We start from the raw sequence: 11,361 nt of genomic DNA, 5'->3' as shown, positions 1-11,361 counted from the left end.
ATATATGCACCATCATCACCAATCAATCAATAAACATTTGGTCATTACTTATGTTAGGATGGAGCAAGGAGGATTTTGGAATTCTATGGTTGACTGGCAGGACTGGAATGACAGTTGGAAGAGCAAGGGCTTCTGGGAGAAAAATGGGGGGGGCAGAATAATGGGGTAGGGGCTGGCCCACAGCCCCTCCCACGAAAGGAAAGATAGAAGGTTGGCCTTGAGGGAAGGATTGAAGCCAAGGAGATGGATAAGAAAGCAGGCACACATGCAATACTTATATATCAAGCTCCACAGAATAAGCTCAGCTACTTAGCTTTCACTAGGACCTGAACCAGTTAAGTAGCTATAAACTAACATATGGGAGTAAGCAATGAACATAGAGACTAGCTGAAAGAAAAGCCAAGATCCCTTACAGCCTGGGCTGCAGGTACCAATCAGTCTGGCTTGAGGAGAGGAGATCAAGAAAGAAATCACATGTTCCTTAGAGCTGGTACTCTAAGCAGGAACCACTTGAGGATAAGAGATTGAGGAGAAAAGGTCTTTCAGGAAGAGAGAGAGATAGAGAGGAAGTTAAAGTTAAGCTTGGCCAGAGGCCAAGCCCCAGGAAAGATAGAGACAGGTGAGAGATGATAAGGTAAAGAGAGCTGGCTCTCTGTGGAGCTCCACTTTATTATTATTGAGATGCAAATGTACACAATACATAGGGATGAGTACACAGTGGATTGCCATTGGGTAATTGTAAATTACAAGTTATAGGTGTGGTTTGTCTCAGCCAGGTGAGCACAAAGAAACCTAATTTCCACCTAAAGCTGGGGGATGCTGGGATCAAGGGTCAAAGGCTTTACTTGCCATGCACAGGACTGAGCATGCGTTCTCCTAAGACAATCTTTGCATTTTAACTATTTCCCTTGTCCATAGATAGGTGTGGACTGCTACAGGTGGGAAGGGCTGAGGGGATTCTGAAGAACCCTTTGGGTCTTCTCCTCAGGACTGAGAGCTGAAAGGTCTGGTTTCTGGGTGGCTGAAGATCTTCTGAAGCTATCAGTGAAGGCTTTTGTTTCTTGCCTTGAATCAGTAGCTGCTTTCTCTCCAGAAATCCTACTACTGCTTCCTCCACCTGCTTCAAACATCTCAGACCCCCGAGGGGGTCCTGGTTTGAACTCTCAAGCCAGAGCCCAGCCCTCTTGGATCCTCCTTGCTTCCCCAAAAAAACAGTTTCTAGATTGTTCCTTGAGGATATAATAGTATTAGACTATAGAAAGGGCATTTAGTTGGGAAAGGGGCAGAGACGTTCATGGCCCTTGAACCAATGAGTGCATAGATGATCCTTCAGGGCTACCTTCTATCCTCTTCCTCTCAACCCATTTACCTTATCTCCTTAATCAATCCCTTATTTTAGCAGTCAGATTCAGTTTGGTCTAACTCATAAAATGAAGGGGGTTTAAGTAACTGGAAACAGACCTCTAGCCAGAGATTTGTCCCTCTGTGGCCAGGTCAGACAAACCCTGCCACATATCTCCTTAGGGGAAAGGTAATATAGAAACCTTCCTCTAAAGCTGCTGACTGGGGAGACTAACATCTCATCCCCTCAGCCATCATATCAAAAGGGGTTCAAATGACATAGAAGTGCTAGTTATCACTTGATAAGGAGAGAGGAATTGCCTTCCCCTCTCTCATAGATTTTTCTTCAATTCCTGATCTTGCTCACTTCAGAGTGAGAGAGGGATGCTGCCATTTCCTCTTTCATAGCTTTCACCTTAGCCCCTGTTCCTGATCACTTGATCCTCCCAACACCTCACTGGTGTAACATCTCAACCAGTGAGGGTAACCATCCAGTATTATTATAAGAAGAATCCCCTTTTTTTACACTTACTGCCTATGAAACACTAAGTACTATAGCCACAGATATGAACACTGACATAATCCAACTCTCAAAATAACTTAAATTCTGATGGTGGAGGTTCATGCCTAAGGATACATAAAATAAAGAGATACAAATAAAAACAAAACAGTTTTTTAAAATGGTGGTTCTGGAGGAAGGCTTAGAATGGAAGTCAACATGAGCTTGAAGGAAGAATGGATTATATAAAATAGAGAAAAAGCATGGGGAACAACCAGTACAAGGCATGGAACTCATGAAGTCCTTGACTGGAATGGACAACGGCCTTGCAGGTTAGGGGCCTCTCTGGTATAAACTTAATTTTAACCAAAGGCTTTGGCTATTCTCTGTTCTTCAGAAGTTCCCATCATCTGGAGCTGAAACAGTAAGGATTTACGATGTCTTGATTATACTATCTCTCAGGGTTCTGGTGTGCTAGGAAGTAGATCCCTGGGGACCTAGTCTAGTCTGAGAATGAGAAGACAACTGATAGGACCTGTTCCCAGGAGTGTACAGGAAAAGCAGGGGATGAAACTCTGATTATAAAGACTTGCACTTTCAAAAAATAAAATAGCTACTCCTGGGGGGAATGGGAATCATTGGTCACAGGTGGTTTTTCTGGACTAGGACATATCTTGTCCTTGATCTTTGTTTTATGGATGAGGACACTGAGGCAGACAGAGTTTAAATGACTTGCCCAGAGTCACACAGATAGTAAGTATCTGTGGTCATATTTGAATTCAGGTTTTCCTAATTGCAGGCCCACCAATCTATTGATTGTGGTACTTACCTACCCCATCTCTTTTACTGAGAATTTCTATCTGGCTACCAAGGAATAGGGCTGTGGGCAAACTACCTGATTGCATGAAACTGGAAAGATTTTTTTTCCTTCCTAAATTTTTCCTAGGTGGTATAGTAGATTGAACACTGAGTCTGCAATCAGGAAGACTTGAGCTCAAATCTGGCCTCAGATACTTATTAGCTGTGTGATCCTGAATTAGTCACTCGACCCTGCTTGCCTCCATTTTCTTATCTGTAAAAATTATCTGGAAAAGGAAATGGCAAACTACTCCAGTATCATTGCCAAGAGAACTCCAAATAGGGTCATGATGCGCCATATACAGTTGAAAAATGACTAAATAAAATTTTCCTCCTAGATGTATTCTTACAAGATTCCCTTTTAGCCACAGGGCAGGATGTCCTAAGGAGACATTTAGAAAGCTGCCTCTTTGGATCCCCATATGTGACTATTGATCTCTCTGACTCACCTAACCAAGGTTGTGCCCAGATCCTTGTCAGTCCTGTACTCTGCTTCCATGTGGTTTTCTCAGAATGATAGCAATGATAATCGAGAGAAGATGAATAAGGGCAGATGACCATGGGCTCTAGGAAAGATAGTGATCAAACCTAGAAAAATTATAGACTCCGTGTTGTCAATGATGACTATTATTCCAGTCTGACCCAGGAGGTGGAAAATAATAACTTCTGTTTCTATAGCATTCTGACATGTTTGGAAAGTTCTCTTCTCCATAGCTCTGCTGTGTACAGAGAACTGTGGTGGAATCTAGAAAATGTTTCATTTAGGTAAGATAGAATCCTTACTATCATGTACATGATCAGATATAACACAAATAACTTTAATATACAGCACTGCATGATAATAACTTTCATTATCCTTGCATCATTTATAGTATGCTTTGGGTCTGTAAAGAAATTTTTATTTTATCTCATTTGATTCTCCTAACTCTGGAATGTGGGTATTATTATCCCTATTTTACAAATGGGTAAAGGTGGAAGGTTTAAATAACTTGTTCTCAATCACACACCTAGTAATTGTCAGAAGTAGGATTTAAACTCAGGTCTCCAAGTCCAGTACTTTATGTTTGTTCTCATTCAGGTGGTGACAAAGTCTAGGTGAGACGGGAAGGGCAAAGTTATCACTGTTTGGGGGGAAATCAAAGAACATAGCAAAGGAAGAGGTAGCATTTGGGTTGGGTTTTTTAAAGGATGCTTAGGAATTCATCAAGTAAAGAAAAGGGGGGAGAACAATGCAAGACCAGGGAACAGGGTGAGCAAAGGAATAGAAACAAAAGCAAAGGGTGAGTGTGTATGTATAGCCTGAGTTCATGTACATGATCCTCTGAACTTCATTATCCCTCCTACCCTCAGCCCTCCCAATCTCAACTTCCTGCAAGACCATATCAATCCTGGAAACCCTCAGGGGTTTTGTTGTTGTTTAATAACTTTTTTGTTAGTGCTTAGTCATTATAGTCATGTTCAACTCGTGACCCCATTTGAGGTTTTCCTAGTAAACATACTGGAGAAGTTTGCCATTTCCTTCTCTTACAGAAGAGGAATTGAGGTAAATAGGACTAAATCACTTGCCTTGGGTCACACAGTTAGTAAGTATCTCAGATCAGATTTGAACACTTGAAGATGAGTCTTCCTAACTCCAGGCACTGCACTCTATCTACTGGGCCACCTAGCTGTCCTGTTTAATCCTGGGTGGCCTGGGAAGAGTCTCTGCCCCTGCCCCTGGGACTCTTCCCTTATAATTAATGACAGCAAAGAGGGGATGGAGAGTGGAGACATCTTCTTAGACCCTTCTTTTAAGGAAGGTGGGCCATAGGAAGGCTTCTCTTTATTTCCCATTCCACTGTGCTCCTCTGGACTTTTTTAGCCCATCTCCTAGCCCCTTGCTCCTTCATTTTTTTCAGCTTCTTTTTATATATTGTCCTCTCCTATTAGATTGTGAGCTCCTTGAGGAGAGGGCCTGTCTTTTGCCTTTTTCTGTGCCTTCAATTATTAGGATAGCTCTTAGCACATAATAGTCACTGTGTAAATGCTATCTACTATTATTCTCTTGTCCCCTGGTTTCTCAGAAAACCCTGTATTCAGATGTGTATTCTGTGGTTATTTCTTGAAATTCTTTTCTATTTCTTGCCTGTGGCTCAGCTGTTCCTACTTCCCTTCTCTCTTTTTCTCTCATACTTTGAAAACATTCTGATACCTAGATAAGCTATTGTCCCATGCATTCGCCAAAGAGGGAAGTCAGTTGGTATAGTGGACAGGATTCCCATTCAGGAGTCAAGAAGCCTCATATGAGGGGGCAGCTGGGTAGCTCAGTGGATTGAGAGCCAGGCCTGGAGACGGGAGGTCCTAGGTTCAAATTTGGCCTCAGACACTTCCCAGCTGTGTGACCCTGGGCAAGTCACTCGACCCCCATTGCCTAGCCCTTTCCACTCTTCTGCCTTGGAATCAATTCACAATATTGACTCCAAGACAGAAGGTAAGGGTTTATAAAAAAAGAAGCCTCATATGCCTCAGTTCAAATCTGACCTTAGATACTTAGCTAGCTGTGTGACCCTGGACAAGTCACTTCATTCTGTTTACCTCAGTTTCCTCACCTGTAAAACAAACTGAAGAAGCAAATGGCAAATCACTCCAGCATCTTTGCCAAGAAAACCCCACAAGGGGTCAAGGAGAGATAGACATGATTGAAATGCCTGAATAATAGTAACTTTGCATAGATGTCCTACATTTGGAACATTGCATTTAGTTCTGGGCACCACATTTTAAGACAGGTATTGATAAGTTGTGGTACATCCAGAGGAAAAAGACCAGGATGGTGAATGGTCCAGAGATTATGTTGTATGAACAGTGTTTGGAGAAAAGAAGGCTTGGGGAAGAAGAGAAACATATGATAATTCTCTGAGTATTTGAAGAGCTATTATCTGTTCCTAAAAAAATACATGTTTTATAGATGCTCTTTTAAATTTGCATTACTGTCCTTTCCTAATAGCTTCTTCCTACTCTCATGACAACAAATAGTATGCTTAAGCAGTCAGTCAGTCAGCATTTAATAGGCATTTCCTATGTGTTAAGCCCAGTGGCAGGTGTTAAAGATAAAAAGAACTAAGCAAAGACAGTTCAAGCTCTCAAGATCTCTCTCTAATAGGTGAGACAACGTGTAAATAACTATGTGCATACATGCCATATACCACAGAAAGGAATATACAAAATTGAAGGGGAGGCACTAGGAGCTGGGAAATCAGGAATAGTATGTTAACGAGTTGGGTTATGAGCTGAGCTGTGAAATAAGCCATGGGGCAGAGATGAGGAGGGATTCTAAGATGGAAGGTAAAAGATTAAATAAAATGAATCTATTTGTGCTCAATAGTTTGTTAATTCCTTAATAACTATATATTGAATTGAATAGAATGAACATCTGAGCAAAATAATCTATAATACAAATTATAATAGTTAAAACAATGCTATGATTTTTAAAAACCAATTTCCTAAATCTGTGTTTAGTCCAGTTTTTAAAAAATTTCCTTTCTAGTCCTAAGGACGATATTTAGGCAACAGTAATAAAATCTGCTATTATTCTTTAGCACTGACTGAAGACATTTTATATTTTTAAAAATTAAATATGCTTTAAAAGGAAAATATAATGTTTTCATTCATTCATTCTTTCTTTCCTTCTTTCTTTCTCTCTTTGTTTGTTTCTTCCTTTCCTTTCTATTTGCCTCTCTGTCTCTGGCTCTGTCTCTGGCTCTTTCTCTAGTTATAGCCTCCTGGTCAGTCCCAAATCAATGTATGAAAATATATGCCTCATTCATCACTAATAAAGACCCCATCTTTTTTTTTTTTTGCTAAGGTCAGATATCACTATCAACCAGTCCCCTGAAGTTATAATTGGATACTGCATTGACAGGAATTCAAATGAATGACCATTGTGGTCATCTCCAGCTGCATTTCACTACTGCGTAGATGGATCTGCAATGCAACACATGGGGGAGATGTTTGGGGAAGAAACCTAAGGTAATTAGTATAACACTACCTGGCTTCTCAGGGAGAAGAGGACTGGGATAATTGGGAAGAGTGGGTGCTCCTCCATCTCAAAGCAGGAAATATCAATGCAGGCGAAAGACATTTCACATGAACCCTGGGTAAGAAAGGACAAAAACTAATGAACAATGCTGAGCCAACGGGAAATTGGCTAGAGAATCATGCTTATATGGGCAAAAAAGAACATTTCCTTTTGCCCTTGGGAAACATCTTTTGTAGGATGCCTAGGGCACTGGCAATCAACTTTATGAAGGCACCGAAAACAGGAGAGGATTTTCCTTTTTCAAACTGTAAATACATTTGTCTAGGCAAAGATTTCTAGTATCTTCTGCTTGAGGCTAAGGAGAATTATATTGGGAGAAGTTACAAGGAGGAGATTGCAGTGGAGAACAGTCTGACTGTTATTTGCTAGAGGCTGAGGAAAACTGCAGTGAGAGAGAGCTGGAAAGGAGAAAAGGGGTTTAGTAACTGCTGAGAAAGCTCAGAGTTTTGCTGAATCTAATAAAAGGAAATTTATTATGGGGAAATATGAAGCCATATACTAGGGTTCAAAAGATCAATTTAATAAGTAAAAGATTAATTAGATATGGTTAGAATATAGTTTCTCTGAAAATGGTGATTTTGGTGGATGTCAGGATGAATATGAATCAAAAATGGAAACAATATTGATTTTGGAGTCAGAAGACTGAGGTTAAATTTCCATTTTGTGTGTTTACTACCTGTGTGACCTTGAGTGAGTCATATAAACACCCTGGCCTCAGTTTCTCATCTGTAAAATATGTTGGACTAGATGGTCACAGACTTCTTTTCCAGTTATAGATCTTGAACTGAAGAATAGTAAAAAAAACGAATATGATCTTGGGCTATATTAAGATAGGCTATAGCTTCCAGGAATAAAGAGGTGATAGACCTATAGTACTCTGGCTTTGTTAGACTCCTCTATGTGTCAGAAGACATTATGTCTAGTTATGGGCACAACTCTTTAAAAGGGACATTGATAAGTTGAACCATCCAGAGGAAGGCAAACAGGATTGTGAAGGGCCTCTAGTCCAGGCCATATGAACATGGGATAAGAAAGAAGTAGAGGTTCAGTTTATCTTTGGATAGGAAAGAGCAATATAGCATAGTGGATAGAACATTGGGCCTTGAATCAGAAAGACCTGAGTTCAAATCCAGCCTTAGATACTTTCTAGCTATAGGATCCTGGGCAAGTCATTTAACCTCTGCCTCCTTCAGTTATCTCAACTACAAAATGGAGATAATAACAATACCATCTCCTAGAGTTGTTGTGAATATGAAGTGATGAGATAATATATGTAAAGCACTCAGCATGGTCATTGACACATAATAGGCATATGCTAAATTCCTGTTTACTTCTTTCATTCCTGATGGAGAATATTCAAAGGAAAGAGGACTTTATTCCTCTGCTCTGGCAGGAAGAGGCCTGAATCCTTTCAGACTATGCCTTTCTCTGTGTACTGCACCTGTCTCATTGTGGAGCCTTCTAGCGGGTCACTTCCTGCTCCTTTGATTCCTCTTTTCCCTTTAGGAAAGGGTAGAGAACTTTTTCTTCAGTGATCCACACATCACACTCTCTTCATTTTCCTCTCTTTGTTTAGAGTTGGAGTTGGAGGTTTTCACTGAAGCCATAACTGGATTCAATTATCAATGGACTTTTTTATGTTTATAGGCAATGGTTTGGATCTATATGGAATACTTCAGGGTTTTTTGAAAAACTTATAGAGTTATTAATAAAAAAGAAAAATAAATAGCTGTCTGCTCACTAAGAACACAGTCAAAAATTATTTAACAATTTACCAGAAACTCTGATATATTCTCTGTACAAGGAAGTGTTATGTTCAGTGGCATTAAGCAACCATAACCACAACTCTTGTTGTAGTTCCAGACTGCAGTTAAGGCTTACACAGGGAATGCTCATTTCTGCATCAACCACAGATGCTTTTACATGAAGAGAAAGAGAATCAGTTAGGACAAATCATAGCAGATGCCTGTAAACCAATAAATAGAAAAGGAAGTTCGAGAAGCTTCCTCCAAGTTTTCAAACAGGGCTGGTTATGCCTCTTCACAAGCACAGTCATCATTCCTTATCATCAGGCTGGATCTGGGGCCCATTGCTGTCACCTTCTACTTTCAGTCCACAGTCCCAACTGCCCTCTTTTGCCCTCATGCCCAGCTGCCAGAAGGCATAGTGAAGCTGTTGCCACTACTCAGATGTGTGTATGGGGTGCTCAGGGAGGAGTAATATCTCTGGTATGGAGGGCTTGTCGTGCCCTCCTAGGGCAGCTCTCCAGCCTCTGACCCCCACCTGACACCCAGCTCTCACTTGTGGCTCCCAGTAGCTGCTAGCATGTGGCAGCGGCCACACCCCAGGAAATGGCTTCGACATGCTGGCTAAACCTTGTGAGGGTAGCCATCGGGTCATAGACCCCTGGTGAACCAGGGCTTTGCTCACCCAGCATGTGAAGACTGCTTTGGCTGAACAGATGGAAGAAACCAATAAGAAGGTTCAATGGCTGAGAGGGCGATGCAGCAGAGCACTGTGGAGTGCTTAGGGAGTGTTGGAGCACAAAAGACAACACGGCCATCCAATGCAGCTGAGGAAGTCTCCAGGTGTAACGACTTTTCATGCCAATGGACCCAGGCTTCCAATGCCGAGAGAGTGGGGCTGTCTCTGTGCACCGACTTTTCCCACTTAAATCTCTTTCATGCACAAGTGTCTTTGTGCAGACATGCGCAAAGACAATGGTCATTCTCGGCTTCCGAGAGACTACTACCATACCACTCAGATGTGATAAAATTGGTAAAAGCTCTTTGCAAACCTTAAATCGTTTTATAAAAATACAAATATACACATACACACATACAACTATGCAAAAGATAAATATGTATGTACGCACTCACACATATTGCTTGTCCTTTGTCTCAAAGAAAACCAAGATATCATAGGGTGACATCTTGATTTGCATGTGAATTGGATTTAATTGAGGCAGTATTGCACAGTTGTGTGTCTCACTCTCTCTTCTAGAGTCCTCAAAGTTCAGTGGCAAGACAAAATTCAGAAAAACTGTCCATAGCCTGGGTTGTTGTGAATGACCTTGATATCTTTAAAGTCTGACCATGCTCTAAACACTCCATCACACCTGCTGCAGTCACCATTTGGCACAAATAGTTCTCATCTGTTATTCCTCCAGTGGAAGTCTTCACATTCTTGGGGGAAACATCCCTCTAACTCACTGATGGGTTTGAGATCTGTTAGTTATCTTCAATCTGGTAAACCAGATTGCTGAGATGGGTTATTGGGGTGTGGCAGCTGTGCATGCTACAGGTTGTTGGGGCCAAAGGTGAGAGTTGGGTGGCAGGTGGACACCCAAGGAAGAAGGTAGCCCTGAAAAGGGCTCAGCAGCCCTCACCCCAAAAGTTCTAGTTCTCTGTGAATACTCCACACACTCCCCCCATATCAGTGATGGCAAACCTTTTAGAGACTGCTTGCCATACCCCACCCCAGGGTGTGCTGTGCCTCCTCCTTACCCCACACAGGGAAAGGAGAAAGCACTTCTATTGGGCTGCTGGGTGGAGGAGCCAGTGAAGTGAGGAATGCCCTCAGCAAGTGTAGAGAGGGGTAGGGGAGTGTCTGAGCACTTTGCTCCCCTCCAGCTTGACTTCCTGTGAGTCGTTCACCTTACCCCTTGTGTGTTCCCATTGACTGCTGGGTGGAGGGGTGAGATGTGAAAAAATGTCATCTGATTGGTGGAGAGGAGGGGAGCATCTTCCCCTTGAGTCCCTCTGCCTTTCCAGTAACCAACTCTGGTGGCTTGGGGGGAGGAGAGTGACTTCGTGTCCACAGAGAGCACTCTGTGGGCCATCTTTGGCACCCATGTCATAGGTTTACTATCACTGCCCTATATAGACAGACACACACACACACACACACACACACACACACACACACACACACCCCTCGATTCCTTCTCAATGGAGACCTTCTAACAAAGGCTGAATGATCACTTATTCAGGCATGCTGTAAAGGCAATCCATTCTTTACATTTCTAAGATTTTGTGAAAACAAAAGAAAAGAACAATGTTGCACAGACTGAATATGGAGACACACACACACACACACACACACACATACAAATCCTCAGAGTACAAGGCCACAGTGAAAGTGAAAATTTATCATATTTATTTTCCCTATGTACAGTGTCTCAAACGTTTTAATGTAATTAAAAGCTTAAAACTCTACTAAGATTTTTGGGATACTATTTTGTACATGTTTATTTATGTGCATGTTAGCTGTGAGGTCAAGGATTGTTTCATTTTTGAGCTCCTAGAACTGGGCACAGTACCTGGCCCCCAACAGTGCTTCATAATTGTTTGGTTGATTGGTTTGCTGTAAGAACTGTTTACTCATAGGTAGCCTTATTTTCTGTGAGCTTTCATAGGAATCATTTAAAAAACCTTTCTTTCAGCTTGTAAAAAATGTTTTGTGTTTATGAGCCTTGAGAGCCTGAGGTGGAAAGTGGAGAGTTGGATATTTGAGTTTCTAGATAATCTCCTTGGGGACAAACAGCAAGAGGAGTGAAAGTTCTCCAAAGTGACTGTTGAACCATCCT

The sequence above is a fragment of the Monodelphis domestica genome, chromosome 1 (assembly GCF_027887165.1).
Source record: "Monodelphis domestica isolate mMonDom1 chromosome 1, mMonDom1.pri, whole genome shotgun sequence".
Classification (NCBI taxonomy): Eukaryota; Metazoa; Chordata; class Mammalia; order Didelphimorphia; family Didelphidae; genus Monodelphis; species Monodelphis domestica.
This window is presented reverse-complemented; position numbering follows the sequence as displayed.